Raw genomic sequence first — 17813 nt, forward strand, 5'->3', positions numbered from 1 at the left:
TCAGGCAGTATTAGTTTTCCAAGAGAATAGCAAAACCTTTTGATTCAAGGAGGAAAAATCAGGTTTGGAAGGTGCAAGTGGGAGATCAAGGGACTCTGTGCATGTGCCAGGAATGTTCATCATCTCCTGGCATTCTTAAAAAGACCTTTTCCCCAGATTTGCCATGACAGCTCTGACAGTGGTGTTAAATCAAAGTAGTATTTCTTAAATTTTCCTACCTCAGAAGTGTATTTTGGAACACGGATAGTAGTCAGACTCCATCAAAATTTTCAATATTAGGGTATTTTCCAACCTAAATGATTGTATGATTCTGTGAAGATGAGCTACAGCTGGGTCCCCACACAAATAGTAGCTGAAGAAGGTTCTGCTACTGAAAAGCAAGAGCTTGAGCTGTAGCCAGGTGAATTTGGTAGCTGGAGTGCATGAAAGACCTGCAGTGGAAGGTTCAGCCCTTCCTGAGCAGAGAGAAGGAGGTAAACACCCAGCCTCGTGTGTGTAAGCTGGAGTGAACTTTGTGGGGGATTTTGCTCTAGGGAACTCTAGAAGGGCTCAGCAGGGGCAGGCACTTCTGGGACTGTAGAAAGCAGCTGCTAATCCTCCCTGGCTGTTTGTTTCCAAGTGTGGTTTGTTGCTGGATGTCGATGGGGCTTTTATTAAGCAGGGCAGTAGCACAGCTGAAGGTGAGCCCTGCAGATGGCTGTGCCAGGGGTCAGTCCTGAGGGCCGAGCTGGCTCCCTTGCACCAGGCCAGCTTGCTCACAGTGCTAGTCTGTCACCGTGAAGGTCATTGCAGTGAGTTTTAGGGACCAGACCTGCACTTTCTGAGTATTGGGAATTTTTTTTCTTGGGGCTCCTATGCATTCAGTTTCGTTCTCTACCTTTTTTCTTGGAGATCTTCTCTTTAGGGCTTCTTACTACAATTAAAAAGCATTTCTGCTGGGGTCCCAAAAATCCACAGAAATCATACTGTGTTTTGTAAGAAATTTACTTGGCTCTTGAGGTCTTGCTTAAAAGCATAAACCTTTTCGTGTTATGACATGTTTAATTATGTAAATCCTTCCCCCAGAAGCATTGCCATAATGGGAGCTGGATAATGAGGTGCCAAATACAATGGCTAGAACAGAAAGATTTTGTTTGATTATTTTTGTGGTGGTGGTTGTGGGAAGGGTTATGCATTAATAAGTCATGCTTTTCCATAGCCTTTCAAGAAAGAATATGAAGACAAGCATTATGTGAAAGTGATTGTTGTTGTGGTATATTTCTGTGCTTTCTGGATGTGAGACACTTGTAGCCCATTGAATCAAAGTAGAAAAAAGAGAGTGATGCTTTTAAATCACTATTGTGATGTGGCTATTTTTTTTATTACCTCTGTCTTTTTCACTTTATACTTGGTGTAGGATGAGAATCAAAAAACAAAATTACTGTTTACACCCTCTGCATTCTGTAAAATTAATCCATGAATGATTAAACAGTTTTTTTGCTGCTTGCTTTTTAACTGGGAGTTGTGAAATAAAGCAAGTCATAGTACTGCCATGTCACTGAAGCAGGCTTCATGAGTGTACCTCACTCTGACAGAGCATGTTCTCTATTTAAAATGCCTGTCTCTGAGTAATATGATTACTCCCTTAAGAACTCCCTTCTGCAGTTGCTCTGTGAATTGCACTCCTACTGGAGTCAAGTACATCCAGGCAAATTGGATTATTAGCTGGAGATAAAGGGGCCCAGGGAGCACTTAACTGCAGGAACAGTGATGCTCTTGCCTTCAGCTCAGTGTAAATGCTGGCTCTTACAAAAGCAAGAGGGATAAAGGAAGGATGTTTTTAGTTCTGAACATTGTTTTCTTCCTTTAAGAGGCTCTGTACTAGCTATAATGGGATGAATCATAAACCTTAATCTACATCTAGAATGAATCTTTAGTTTTAAACACAATGAATTTCAGAAACTGTTACATTCTTCATAGTGATTTTGAAATGAAAGGGGCATTTTAGCTTTGTATTTGAGAGAACAACTGTAAAATGATAGTTAGTTAAATTGTATTGTAGGTATAACACGTGATCAAGGCCAGCAGAGACAGTTAGCATGCTTTAAACTTCAAAACATTTCAGTGATATTTTTAGAGTATGAGAAGATGTGGAATGGAAACAGCTGGATTTATTTGTTTGCTTGCTGTGTCATGGTGGTGAGATGGGAGCCCTTACAGAGTGCTGTGTGGTCAGCAAAGCTTGCAGGGAACTGAACTGCAGTGGTCATGGCTGGCCTAGCTGGGGCTGAGGAATATAACACCTTCTAATGGGCAGAGCAAACAAGAGAGGGGTTTTTTGTTGCTATTGGTTTTCTTCCCACTTCTGGGTACCTTGCTTAACTCTGAAAAGGGGAGCAGATGAAGTCTGATAGCAAATAAACCTACCTGCTGCTAACTTGCCTGTTTTGTATATGTGGTAGGTCTTTAGGGAAAAAAATGCAAATTAGAAAGAAAAAATTGGAAGAATAAATGGCTTTATATGCTTGATATGGCGAAGAAGCTTCAAGCGTATGCAGATGCTGTGCATGGACCAACTCATGCCAGAATTGCAGCAGTGGAAACCCAACTGCGGAAACTAGAGGACAAAATAGAGGAGAATCATAAGAAACTCCGGGAAGAGATTAAGGAGGACCTTATTCAAATCTCGGCTGTGCCATATAAAGCTGTCTTTCCTGTGAGCAGACTTGAAATAAGCAATAAAATACAGAAAAATATAACCCACAAAGCCCAGAAAAATATAGACAGAATAAAATTCTTGGGAACAAAAGACTACAGTGGAGGGTAACCAGCTATTCCTTTAGAAAAAGGAGTATCTCCCTCATTTGGGAGAAGAATGACCTCTACAAATGGAAACATAAACCACTCATATTTAATGTCATCAATACCACCCCTTCTGTCATCAAAGGTCACCAGGGGCCTTGAATTTTAGTTGTTCCTTTGGTCAATGTTTGTATAAGCTCAGTTAATACTTCTAATTTAAATCTATATAGAGCAAGTGAAGGTGCAAGTCCTGTCACCTTGGCTGGGAACGAGGGAAGGCAGATCTTTATTTACATTAGTGGGAAGTTGCTCATAGCAGACACTGGTAATGTACATTGCTTAAAGAGAACTGGAATTTGCTTGTTTACTTGGCTGTGTTAAAATAAGACTGAATGCACAGCAAAATGCACATGCTCTCCAGATCCTCTCCTCTGTGCAGGCAGAGCTGCTGCTCTGGGAAAAACTGTTCCAGTGTCCAGCAGGAGCTACTCAAAGAACAAAGAAATAAAAGACAATGTTCTGACTAAAGTGTTTTTATTCCAATATAGATGAGTAAAAAGCAACCAGGACCTCAATAAGAACATTTTATTTAAAATTTGATTTTTACAAACACTGTTTTACTCCTTGGAATAACTCCAAAAATAATTCTGTAAAGAATATCACTTATGAGCTGGGTGCTTCTAACTACGCCTTGTCCTTTGGGATCAAGCATGTGGCTATTGCCATGTGCTCAGTGTTTTACAGAATGAATCATGTTTCCTCCCTTAGGATTCATTACAAATGCAAAGCACTTCTTAGTGCTTCTCTTATGATTGTGTCTGGGAGTTCTTTGTAATCATCATGAGGTGGGCATTATGAGAAAGAAATTTGAGAAATTATGAGGCTGAGGCAAGCTCCAAGATTTGATGTCTTGAACAGGATCCCAACCATGTGATGGGTTCAGTGTGTAATGAATACTCTGGAGGAGAAATATTGACAGCCCTGCATGTTACATGCAAAACTACGAGCGGAGACAACATGAGTCTGCACAAAATTCTGAGCTGTGTGAGGAGGGGTCCAGGTTGTCCTTCTAGAGGTGAGGTGGTTTTTGTCTGGTTTATATTGTTTTGTGGCCCTGGCAGTAAAAAAGGTGGCCAGCATCTCAGATGATCCTAAGTTAGGTCCCTGCTGCTTTTGACTCATTAAAACACCATAAGGAATCTATCTGGCCTGTTAAAATAAATCCACTACAAGTCTGGACAGGCAAAAGCTAGGTTGGTAGCCAACATGGAGGTGAATCTAGGGAGCTCCCTGTGTCTGAAGGTCAAGAGACACAGACATTCGGCACTACTGTGTTACATGCAGGAAGTGCAGTCTGTGCAGGTTCTGACATTACTGTACACAAAGTGTGGGGATCTTATCCCATGCTTTCCAGGCAAAAAAAGCTACTGAAATTTTGCTGCAGTAGGCTGGTGCAGCTTATGTGACCAGCTGTGCTTACTAGGCACTGTGCTTGTATGTGTGATCAGCTTGTGTGCTGTGATATCCACCTGAGCCTTAAACAAATCTCAGGTGGCTTGCCTGATTTGGCAAATTGCTGATAAGACTGATTTCCCCAATGATCTTGATTAGCTTCATTTTACCTTTCACAAGGTGATTGCCTCTAACATTGGGAGAGTTGAAGCTTCTTAAAGAATATGGGATAGGACCTGCCAATGGGATAATGCAGTATTTAAATCCCAGGTAAAGCTTTTGTCCAAAAAGCTGGCTCAAGTGGGGTTACTGTGAGATTTTGACTGATGGAGCTGGATAACATGATGATGCTGAAGAAAGGCTCAAAAGCTCTTTGTGTTGAGGTTGTGTGAAGACACAGCAGCTGGAAATGGTATTTCTCTCTGCTGACCTTCCCCATGGCAGACACAAAACATAAAAACAAAACCAAATCCCTTCAGCTCTAGTTAAACTACACTAAGATTTTAAATTTTTTATAAGTGATTTCACTGTAAAAGAAGCAGACAGGGCTGTAGCTCCCTCCTGTTTATAGTTCCTTAGTTCTTACAATTTCTTCACAGGGCAGTGAATGTGTAAGGACATTGCCATATGCAGAATATGCCCACATGCAACCCTTGAAGTCCTGCTTCTCTAACCAACATACCAACAGCAATCCCTGTAATGCAGAACCTAGAAGCAGGCAAGGGGGAAAAAGCAGCTTGCGTAGATCACAGTAACAAGTTTTATATTTAGACTTTCATTTGTTTCCATCAGTCCAAACCCTCTTAACTTCCGTCTGTTATTTCCTGACACTCAGCCCAAGGGCACGAGCAGGTATTCAGCTGGTGATCAACCTCTAATGAAGATTAGAATCCCTGCAGCTGGGATAAAGAAATTGCCTGCTAGTACCCAAAGATGTCAAGGTCAGAGAAGTGGTCAGTGACCTAGGTAGAACAGCAAGAGCATCTCTGGAAAAAAAATAGTAAAATTTCAACAGGGCAGTTTGGTCAATTTGACCCAATGCAAATCTTGGTCAATCATATTCATGGTTAACAGCCCTCACAAGCTGTTCATCTTGACAGGCTTGTCCGTGCTTCCATGTGTTTTTTATTCTGAAAACCAGATTTTCCTTGTAAATTATCTGGGAATAGCAGAACTATGTTATTCAAATACTAAGAATACTTTTGTGTAAACTTTTCTTTGTCAAATTATGTGGATTAACTTCCTGGTGCCCCTCCCTGTCAAGTAGGTTTTTCAGTTCTGCAATTTATCTCTTTAATCTCAGGGCTTCTGGGTACTTTGCTAATCAAAATCTTTAGTGGGTGAGGGATGACAACAGCAGTGTCAGTCACTTCTAGGGATGAAATGTTGAGCTGCCTCATAACTCCTGAACAAAAACTGACTCAGTGAAATAGTTTGTTTAATAGTTGAAACTGCAAATGATCTAACTGTTTATTAGTAGATTAATTTGAGTTACTTGCTTTGAAAAGAAAGAAAAAATCTGTATTGCTCCTTGACAGTTTGAAGTTGTATATGCTTGACATATTCTCCCTGCCTGGATCATAACATGGAAGGACTGATAGAGAAGAAATAAAAGTATCACAGGTGGCATCCGTGCCTTCCTGAAGTCTTTTAGGTAAAAGTTATAAAGCATAAAAAACTCTAGGTATTGGGTTTTTGGTTGGATTTGTTGGGATTTTTTCCCCCAGGCTTTTTTGGTCTATCCTCCTACTTAGAAAGTGCTCAGAGTAATAGAAATAATCAAAACATGAAAGGAAATGGAATGGGTAGGTTTTTGAAAGAAAGAGGAGGGAAGACAAGGAGTTAAACTTCCAGTGCTGGTCTTCTATCAGGGTATCCCAGATCTTCTCTGCCTAATTGCAAGAAAAATGCAATGGTGGAAAGGCAGAACAAGTAGATTAAATTAGCATTTTGTAGGGGCATTTGTTTGTGGCAAACACTGAGGCTAGGCTGGCATGGGGCTTTGGGTTTCCTGGGGAGATAAGCATGAGTAAGATATTTGTGGTTTGCTTGCACCAAACATTAGACTCACCTCAGCTGGCATCTGTTGTGTCAACAAATATGACTGCTAAGAAAGTGAGAGAAGGGCTGTTTTCCTCTTTGCTTTCCATGTGGCACACAGGGTTTGGTGATAGAGAACAGGGTATCCATTAACCATAAAAATTTCTGGAGGTCTTAGCCTCATGGACCAGTGCTTTTGTGCAGCACTGCCTACAAGCTGAAGCCATGACCTTATAAATCTTATGTCTGTTCACTTTTAACCAATTAAGGGCCAGGCCACCAACTGAAGTGTGATTTGCAGGGACAGGCACAGAGGCTTTCACCAGTAAAAGTGCTTTGACTTGGCTTGTCAGACTCTGCTCAGGCCTGACCTATCCAAGCACACGTCACTGAGCATTATGAACGATGGGAGTTTGCACATCAGGAAATCACCTGAAAAGCTACAAATGTGGCTTTTGCTTGACTGAAGAGCCGCCCTAACTTGGCCTCTGTAGAGGCTGTTACCATTGGTTTCAGTGCTACTTCAGCTGGGTCAACCTCATTTATTGCAGAAACTTTTTTTTTATAGTATTTATTTTATTTGAAACACAGCAGGTTTCATACCACTGTGATTGTCCTAATAATTCACATTTAATCCAGCAGTATTGCTGCATGTATGCTGTGACAGTATTGCTTGACTTCTTACCTGCCCTGCTACACATAATTTCACATAAGCAAGACAGAAATGGAGAGTAAAATTAGCTAGTGGCACCAATGAGCATTGAATAGTGCAAGACCATTAACTGATGAAATAGCAGGGCTTGCTGTCCTTAAAATGGCACAGACTGATGAATTGATGTTGTGTCTGAAAGATGTGCTCACTTAGCATTTTAAATTTAATTTAAATTGATGTGATGCAAATTACTAAGCTATTCTCAGTCCGTTGTTGAGATGAAATAGCTCTATTAGCGCTGCTATGCAAGATGGTCAGCTGCTTCATTTCAGGTGATGTGCTCTGCCAATGGCAATTATGTATGTCTGTATTGTTTCTGGATCCTTGAAGGCAGCTCAACTGCCTGTAATTTCCAAAGTGATTTTGTCTGTTGGAAAATATTTTGTTACATCAGAGACCTCTAGTGCATAGTCAAGCATTGTCAGCAATCAGAAATTGAGTAAGAGGTCAAGGAGAGGAAAAATAAGTACAAGCACTGTGATTCCAAGTTGCATTTCTAGACGACAAAGACCTGGAGAGCAAGCAACATGGTACTCATTCAGTGGAGGAGGGGAAAAGAGGTTCAAAGTTGATACTGAAATATGTGTTACTAGACAGTTATCAATAATTTAGTATTTAGAAATCAGTTGTCACCCACTTTCATACTTTGATAAAAGCATCACTTCATCTTGCTCACAACTTCAGCTTTCAAAAAATTGAAATAGCATCTATTGTGCTGGTTCTGTCTTCAAGGGTGGAAAGGATGTAGTCAAAATGTTAATGACTGAACTGTGTGTATGCAGATCTTTGCAGACTACTAATACCACAGTAGTTATTAGTACATGCTTATGAAGGTATAGGTATTTTACTTTCTCTGTGTTCGTAATGAAGCTGAATAACAAATTCAGCTGGCTTATTAGGAAGGACAGCCAAAACCTCTCCTTCCTCTGTTGGAAGTAATCTCGGCTGTAATTTGAAGAAATTATTGGAGTGACAGAGTATGGAATCAGACAGTGTGATTGTGTACCAATGAAAATTGATTGATTTAAAGATGTTCATGAATGCCTCCTGAAAGGTTGCTATAAATTGCCTCTTAAACTCTTGTTTACTTTTCACAGACATGTTAAAATCTGTGCTTTACCTGAGTTTTGATTAAAGAAAAACAGATACGAGCAGCATGCAAGAGAATTCTTATAGGTAATAAAACCAGGTTGTAGTAGAATTAACTTTGCTTTGTGCAGGGACTTTCCTCCATGATTTCATGTAGCTTGTTAGACATTTCTGGTAAGCAATGGAAGATCCTGCAATACAAGCAAATTCTGTCACTTCAGATGTATAGTTTGGAAAAAATGTCATGCTGAGGTTAGCAGCTCTGTGGAGCTCCCTGCTGTGTTAGTGGGCTGATGCTGTCAGGCTGGTTCTGGGCTCCCATCAGTTAAAGGAGCAAGAAGGCCTCTGAGCTGAGCATGAAGGCAGCTTTGGTCAGAAGCATTTCTATTACACAGAGATGATTTTGTAGAAGATAGGTTTGGTAAGATAATTGCCTCTTTTCTATCTGTACTCAGTAGTGAAAGTGTGATTCATCTTCTCTGTCAACCATCATGTATAGATTCAGTCTAAAAAAGGAATTTGGATTTACATGCCTAACTTGTAGACAGTCTAAGACAGGTGAGATGAACCTTACCTCTCCTCAGTGCAGCATGCTGCATAAGACAAGATTTTTGTCCTAGAAGGCCAAATTGCTGGTATCCCAGCTTCCTCCAGGATGCATCTGTGTAATACAGACAGACATCTCTGCTGTGGCTTGAGGCTGTTGTGTGGATCCTCTGTAACCTTTCCCTTAATCAGGGACTCAGTGGGCTGAGGAGTACCGCAGAGAAGTGGAGGTAGTTTCTCAGCCAGGTATGAGAAACAGGACACAATCAATGTATGCATGATCATGATTAGGTTCAGTGCTAGTATAGTATATAAATATTGCCAATGCAGCAAATAAATAAAATTTTTATGATCTATTACAATATCCAAAGGGTTATAAATATAAGAAGGTTTGTCCAGAAATGTGTAAGTTTACAGTTTTTGGGCCTGCAGAATTCTCAATTATAAAGCTAGAAAGCACCTATGTAGCTAATTCAAGATTGTATCTCTGTATTTATCAGGATATTAGCACTTTTAGTCACTCATCCAAAAGTGAGTGTTCCCTGTCTTCCCTATTAAAGGAATCCACCCTGAAGTGCTCTCAGCTTCAGGAGAGCTTGTCCTCAGAACAACTGTCCTCTTGGGTTGGTAGATGGTGTCAGGGAGCAGAATGGTCCTCCTGTTATCCAGGAGGGGACAGTCAGAGAACTGCTGAGTTGTTTGGATATTCATAAATCTATGGGACCAGATAGGATCCATCCCAGGGTGATGAGGGAGCTGGCAGAAGAGCTTGTGAGCAATCACCACTCCTCATCATTTACCAACAGTCCTGGCTCACTTGTGAGGTTCCAGATGGCTGGAAGCTGGCCAATCTGATGTCCATTCACAAAAAGGGTGGGAAGGAGGATCCTGGTAATTATAGGCCAGTTAGCCTGACCTCAGTACTTGGCAAGGTTATGGAACAGTTTGTACTGAGTGTCATCATGCAGGATGGCCAGGATATCAGACCCAGCCAGCATGGGTTTCGGAGGGCTAGGTCGAGTTTGACCAACCTGGTCTCCTTTTATGACCAGGTCACCTGCCTGGTGGATGCAGGAAAGGCTGTGGATGCTGTGTACCTGGATTTCAGCAAGGCCTTTGACACTGTCTCCCACAGCACACTCCTGGACAAGCTGGCAGCCCATGGCTTGGACAGGAGCACTCTGTGCTGGGTTAGGAACTGGCTGGATGGCCGGGCCCAGAGAGCGGTGGTGAACGGTGCTGCATCCAGCTGGGGGCAGCCACCAGGGGTGTCCCCCAGGGCTCTGGGCTGGGGCCAGTTCTGTTCAATATATTTATTGACAACATGGATGAAGCTGTTGAGCCTTTCATTAGTAGATTTGCAGATGACACTAAGCTGGGAGTGTGTGTCAATCTGTTGGAAGTAGGAGACTTGGAATGTTTGGATGGAGGGGAAGAGTCCAATGAGATGAAGTTTAGTAAGTCCAAGTGGCGAGTCCTGCATTTTGGCCACAATAATCTCCTGCAATGTTATAGGCTGGGGATGGTGTGGCTGGACAGTGCCCAGGTAGAAAGGGACCTGGGTGTACTGGCTGATAGCTGACTGAACATGAGCCAGCAGCCTGCCCTGGTGGCCCACAAGGCCAATGGCATCCTGGCCTGTATCAAGGACAGTGTGGCCAGCAGGAGCAGGGAGGTCATCCTTCCCCTGGACTTGGCACTGGTGGGGCTACACCTTGAGTGCTGTGTCCAGTTCTGGCCCCTCAGTTTGGGAAGAACACTTGAGCGCATCCAGAGGATTATGGAGGGGCTTGACAGCTGGCCTGCAAGCAAAGCTGAGCTAATAGAAGAAATAACAATTGATGATTTTCGAGTGTATCCATAGCAAAGAAGAAGACAAGGCCCTCAGCATGGAAACAGATTAGAAAAGTGACGGCGGCAAGGGAAGACATGCGATCAATCAATATGATTGGTAAAGCAAGCTTCAGTTTATTTCGAGTACAGCGGTACTTTTATATGTTTTCAGTAATTATTCATACTCATCAATAATTATTCATACTCGTCGTTAGTTCATTGGTTTAAAGCAAAAGGTTATTTTTACACACTCTTCCTACTTTGTGGTTTCTAACACAGGGTTCTTCCTCATTCTCGTCGCTTTTACTTCTCTATTTTTATATTGCAAAACCTCTTTTCTTCCTTTTTTTCGCTGCTGTCCTTGCTCCTTCAACCTTGTCAGCATGATGCAGCATAATTTGCAATCTCGTTATCATGGCGTAAGGCCTAGTTATGTCAAGTGAGGCCTACTCATGCTAAGCTAACATGGGGTTTGCTTGTACAACACTTCCAGGGACCCATGGCCTTGTTCATCCAGCCATTCTTCCACAAATTCCCTCTTTTTCTTTTTGTACAAGCAAAACCCTATCGGATAATTGTGTTATACTCTTTATAGCACAAGAATATGCAATTCTAATAACTATTGTAATTGCAAGCAATATTCTTAACCGGCAAAGTCCTTCTTTTATAAGGGATTTGAGCCAGGAGATAAACAGAAAAGAGGCTGTCACTATCTATAGGATATCGTATAAGACAGATATGAAAAGGATTTTGTGCTGTTGCAAGGCTCAAACAAAACTCAGTTGTGCTAGTACGATTTGCAAAAGTAAGCCAAATATTTTCACTAATGGGGTTTTGAACTTTTTTGGGAGTTAACCTGTAGGTGACGTCAGTGCCAATATTCATTCTCAGCATGCCACTTGATACTAAATACAGAATGAGGGTGAGGTACAAATACATTTTTGTCACACTCAAAAGTGATTACACGTGATTTTTTACAGTAAGCCAAAAGAATAATATGTGTGCAGATTTCGTTAGCGTTAATTGCCTGGTATGCTTGTTCTCTACCTTCGAACAATTGGTATACGTTTTGAACAGGACTGGGCCCACCAATAAATGCTTCCAATTGTCTTCTCCAATTAGAATTTCTCCGATGTTCATGATAACATTCTGCACATAAATCATAAAGTAGGCGTCTAGCATAAATCCATTTCAGTGCTTTACATCTACCACATTCAAGCAAGACCCAAGGGATAAAAAAGTATACTTATTACATCTTAAACATTTAAATGTTTGAAATCTTTGCGAAAAGTAGGCTGATTGTATATCTTGTAAACTTAATGCCCTAGACTCTAAGGACAATATATCTATACACCATTGGAGGATTCGATCTTCCAGGATGTTCCAGAGAAAATCCTCCCTTTCACACGCCTCCGGACATAACTCATTATCAAGTTGAGCAGTCTGCCTACGCATCTGCCACATCGGCAGCTCCATCTACTGCTGCTCATGTCCACTTGCTTGATACCCAAACTGGACCTTGCAGGAGCAATAATACACATGTAACCCCCATCAAAATATCGAACCTCTGCAGGACCATTCCAAACACCTGATCAGTAAAAATACCAAGATAATGTGGTACAAATAATACTTACACAATTGTTTTAGCACATCTTTAACATCTTTATTTTTTTCAAAATACAATTTCAGAGTCTGATTAGTTCCTTCCACTATAGAACACCCATTACAGCAAAACAGCTGGTCAAATGACGAGTTACATGAGAGGTCTTTTCTCCTGCCCACTGTGACATGCACACACTTTAGCCTTCTAAACTCAGGGACACGCATGACATCCATCTGCCAAATCCCATCCAGGCCTAAACCTTGAGGATTAACCCCGATGCCGAGGCCTGGTCCATGGTGGCTGCAGGTAGGACATGCTCTTATTATCCCCCTGGCTTCTGTTTGTGCAGTCCTCGGGCACTCCGATGAAACGTGGCACGGGCCTCATGAACCTTTGTGAACTCACTCATTGGTATTGTCAACGAGACCAACTGTTCTGCACAAGCATTGCCTTTTCCCAATCTTTCAGTCCATTTGTGGCTTCTGATGTTCAAAGTCCATGCAGTGACTTAAAAGGCAGCATAGTGGATGTGCTAAGCCAAATAGGCCAAAATTTGGCCCAACGCATTCAGCATGCTGATTTCTCTTTCACAGTCTCTGCCAGGAAGAACAAAAAGTCCTTTTAATCTAGATGAGGAGCGTCCTGATAGTAATGCTGCCTGGGATTGATTATTTATCATCACTGGTCTCTTAACCCCAGTAGGGATCCTTTGTGGTTTATTTTTGACAAGAGTCACATCTATTGCGGTAGTCAGGTCCAAACCGAGACTCCCTCTGGTCGCTGGCGGAAGTTGGCTGGCTGATTTTAGACAGGGCCGAAGGCTGTTAGGCTTGCACCAATTCTTTCCCTAACTCTTTTACAGCCTCCACTAACATAACTTCCCAAATGTAATCTAACACTTGTTTGGCTGGTTCACCATGGAGGCTAAATTCATTGATGGTATTCCGCAGTTGGGTTAATAATTTCCAATCAACTGAAGCATATGTGGCATCAACATTTCCCTGGTTATTAGTTGTATATACCAGAGGGAAAGCTTGTATCTCACTCATAGTAGTCAGGAAGTCATAATGATGATCTATTGCCTTCCTCGAAATTGCTTGCCAATTTACCCACGAAACCCTATTCTTAGACCCTCTATCTACATTCTCAGACCCTCTATCTACATCCTGCATCCATTCCTTTTTCCTTCCTCTTCTTCTACCAGAGACCTTTAAATTCCATTCATGATAACTTGCAGCTTCTCTGTCTAATTCTTCTGCCTCGCTTTCCGATAACTCACTACCCCCATTTTCCTCCTTAAGTTCCTCCTTAAGAGCAGAAACTTTCTCTGACTCTCCCCCAGCTTTTGATTCAACCACTTCTTCCTGAAGCGGTGGGGTGGTTGGTCCACCGACTCAATTTTCTGCCGGGTTTTCACCGTCACCGAGCACCCAATTGGAGGTGTAGACACATAATTGATTCCCAACTGGAACTTCTCTGCTTCTACGGGTTTGCCGTCCAAATGAGCTGACAGCCACTATCTTTTTCTCAGCATGATACTTTTGTAAGCAGTTAATTACTACCCACCATGGCTTCATCAGTTTCTTAGCAGTTTTATCCTTATCTATAACCATATCCCACAATATGTCCCCATATTTCTGCCACTGGTTAACCTCAAATAACGTCCCTGGGTCAGTAAAACAACCTTGTGCCTTTCTGAAAGTAATTAATCGTGCTAATTATTTTTTAAGCTCAATATCCTTTACTTCCTGCTTTTCTAAAAAGCACATAAGAAAATCAAGGGCTACCTCACTCTCCATTTTAGCTGGCCAGCTTTCCCTGTTAGTGCAGCTTCCTTTTCTTGGGTACCCCAGTCGGACGGCAGACTCCTCTGTTTCCAAATAAAGACCCCTCTGCACCAAGGACGCCTCTTCTCAGATCAGTCCCCAAAGGTCAGCCCAGGCACAGATCGAGCGTCTTACGCCAGCATATGCCGATCTTCTGCCTCCCGGTCGCTGCTTACTGGTGCTTTTCTGACATCTTGCCGCCATTAAAGTCAAAATCAGAAGGTAGGGTCTCTCAGTTATTGATCACATCTGGGGTCACCATTGTCGGCGGCGAGGGAAGACATGCGATCAATCAATATGATTGGTAAAGCAAGCTTCAGTTTATTTCGAGTACAGCGGTACTTTTATATGTTTTCAGTAATTATTCATCTTCATCAATAATTACTCATACTTGTTGTTAGTTCATTGGTTTAAAGCAAAAGGTAATTTTTACACACTCCTCCTACTTTGTGGTTTCTAACACAGGGTCGCTTCCTCATTCTTGTCACTTTTACTTCTCTATTTTTATATTGCAAAACCTCCTTTCTTCCTTTTTTTCGCTGCTGTCCTTGCTCTTTCAACCTTGTCAGCATGATGCAGCATAATTTGCAATCTCGTTATCATGGCGTAAGGCCTAGTTATGTCAAGTGAGGCCTACTCATGCTAAGCTAACATGGGGTTTGCTTGTACAACACTTCCAGGGACCCATGGCCCTGTTCATCCAGCCATTCTTCTGCAGAAAAGATACATGAAAATTTTTGTAAGCTAGACTATGTGCATAAGTAGATGTGTATACATGCCTTATTAAATTTCTGTAAAACTTTCACCAATCATATTGATGCTAATTGCTTTGCACCAATGAATATAAGAAGTTATTGTGATGTAGTTAATGGTTTAAGATCACGCTTTGTTAAGAGTATATAAGCTGGAGAACACGCAGAATAAAAAAGATTTTTCTTCTTGGACCCTAATCACATGTGTATATCACATCTGACCTAAGGATGACAGAGGAGGGCAACAAGGCTGGTGAGGGGCTTGGAACACAAGCCCTGTGAGGAGCAACTGAGTGAGCTGGGGTTGTTTAGCCTGGAGAGAAGGAGACTCAGAGGTGACCTTATCACTCTCTACAACTTCCTGAAAGGTGGGTGTAGTCAAGTGGAGGTTGGTGTCTCTCTCCAGACAACAACTGACAGAATGAGAGGACACAGTCCTCAGCTGTGTCAAGGGAAATATATGTTGGATATCAGGAAAAAGTTTTTTACAGAAAGAGTGAAAGTACTGCAATGGTCTGCTCAGGGAGGTAGTGGAGTCACCATCCCTGGATGTGTTTAAAAAAAGAGTGGATGCAGCACTCAGTGCCATGGTTTAGTTAAGGCGTTGGGGCATGGGCTGGACTCAATGGTCTTGAAGGTCTCCTCCAATCTAGTGATTCTGTGTCTGTGTGTGACATCAGTTTGCCCAGATCGCCTGGTCTCCAGTGGTATTTTATGTACCCTTTTGCAAGCCAGCGTGCACCAATGTCAATCCAAACATCACAGCTTCCCCAACTCTGGAATGCATTCATTACATGAACATCCAGACTGTTCCTCCTTCAAAACCATCTGGTGTTCTCATCTTAGCACAACCCACATTGCCCATCAGAGTGGAAAGGGAGAGAGGTGTCTGTGTGTGTAGGGGAGAATGCATCAAAGACCCAATTATCTTTTCTTCACTATCTTTTTTTTTTTTTCCCCATCATGGGAGGTCACAAATTAGAATGTGAAACTGCCCTGGTTGCGAGAGGGTCTTGATGAGACGGGAAAAAGAAAGGCTGCCAAACAGATGTGCATGAGGAAGTTACTCCCCTAAGTGAGAATGATGTGAGTGAAAACAAGTGTTTTGGTCAGTGTGTGAATGATCTGAGAAGTCTATTAAAGTTTAATTTTTTTTACTCTTCAGACTTCTTTTTTTATATAGGGAATATGCAATTAATTAAACAGAAGCAAACAACAGTGCTCCCTTTTGTAAGATGGTTTTATTTCTAATGTGTCTCATGTTTCATTTCAGTTTGTCAGTCTCTTTATATTGAGGGCATTCTGTTTCAAAGTAAAGATATCATGAACAAAACTCAAATCCGAGAGTGAGGAGAGGAGGTGAAAGTATGTACTAGGTAATGCAACAATGTCGTGGTTTAGCCATGGCTATCAGGCAAACTCCTATCCAGCTGCTCAGCCCCTACCTCCTTTCCTCAGGAGGATCAGGGGAGAAAATGGGAGGAACAGGAAAGGAGGGATAATGTCTTCTGATGAAGACAGGGAGATTATTTGCCAAATATTGTCACAGACAAAATAAACTCAAAATTTTTGGGGAAAATTTACTTAATTTATTGGATATTCAAATAGAAATTGAAGTATTAATGTGGATAGTGAGAATCTACAAGACAAACATTAAAACAACATTGTGCCTCCCTGCTTTCCCAGGTCCACTTCTTTGCTTGCTGCTCTTCTGCTTACCCACACCCTTTCATCTCCCAAACCACAAGTAGTGCAGGGGGATGGGAACTTGTCAATGCTCTTTCAATCCATGGACTAGCTTCTGAAATAGCGCTTACAGCATAGTAACTCCCTGTGCATGGGGGAGTGGGAGACTTTGGGGAGTTACATGAACACCTTGAGACCAGAGTAGCCCCTAAAACTTAAGCATAATTAGATAAAAACAAAAGCAAACAAACAAAAAAGAAAAAATAGGGACTTTGAAGCAATTAAACATAGTAATATGGAATACATGAATACACTTTCCTATGCTGCTAAGCTTTAATACAGCCCAGAGCTTAATAAGTACATCTTTTCTATTGTAGTGCTTTTTTAAAAATATATCTTCAAAGATAAATTAAAAGAAGGGTTATTTTTAAAATAACAATTGTATATCCCCTGTACAATTTCTGCAGTTGACTTAAGGAAGACATTGAGATTGTTAATCACTTAAAAGGAAAGACAGCTCTATACTTAGCATCCACTGAGGAAAGTACTGGGTTACATCCTCTATAAATATTTAATTAACAAAGACAATAGGATGGAACTGTTATAATACAAGTGACTTCCTGCATCTGATTACAAAAAGTATTCTCAGTTTGAAGCCTGATCTATTTTAATACTATGAAGTAAGTTGCCTGGAGCAGTTTATTTTTCAGTTACAATAAAATAAGCAAATTTGAGTGTTCAACAGTGTACATTACAAAATTTTAGAAGATAGTCCAAATGCTCAACTTGATTTGCTGCTGTTATCTGCAATTTTCAACACTATTACTTAGGGTGCTGACATTTATTTTCCTTATTTTAGCATGTTTTTGCTCTCACTTTTACATTTTGTGTGCTGCTTTTCTTGTTCATGTAAGTAATATTTTGACATTTTCACAGAATCATAGAAGCTGTTGAATTGGGAAGGACCCATGAGGATCAGTAATGTATAGATTTTAGCACTGCAGTTTTGTATTTTATTATTTCAGCTTTATAAAGACCATGAAAAGCCTGAAGTTACATGATAGCAGTCTTCTAACATTTGCAAAGGTGCAGTAGGGCAGATGAGATTACAATTGGATACTCATTGAAGTAAATTGATGCCTCTTTTGGTCCTGGACCTTGCAATTAGCTGTCTTCAGCTTCACAAGCAGAAAGGGTGCCTGCGGAAAGGTGTAAGGCTCTTTCTCATCTTGGACAAATCATAAAATTAATTCTGCTGAAATGGATGAAAAAAATGATCCCCAAACAACTAAACCTGAAGATGAAGTAAATGAAGTAGGTGACTTAAACATTCTTGATTTTCTATGCTTCTTGACATTATTAGATGTCTTGTGATATAATTCTCAAGTATTAAATTTAATATGATGGTTAGATTTGGTATAATTTTCTGGTTTATAGCTCAGTCTGAAAATGTCAACATGTGTTTATCCCTGGATTGCTAATATTATATATTT

The sequence above is a fragment of the Melozone crissalis genome, unplaced genomic scaffold (assembly GCF_028551555.1).
Source record: "Melozone crissalis strain CALT ecotype California unplaced genomic scaffold, PUWL_Pcris_2 ptg000009l_1, whole genome shotgun sequence".
In the NCBI taxonomy this organism is placed as follows: Eukaryota; Metazoa; Chordata; class Aves; order Passeriformes; family Passerellidae; genus Melozone; species Melozone crissalis.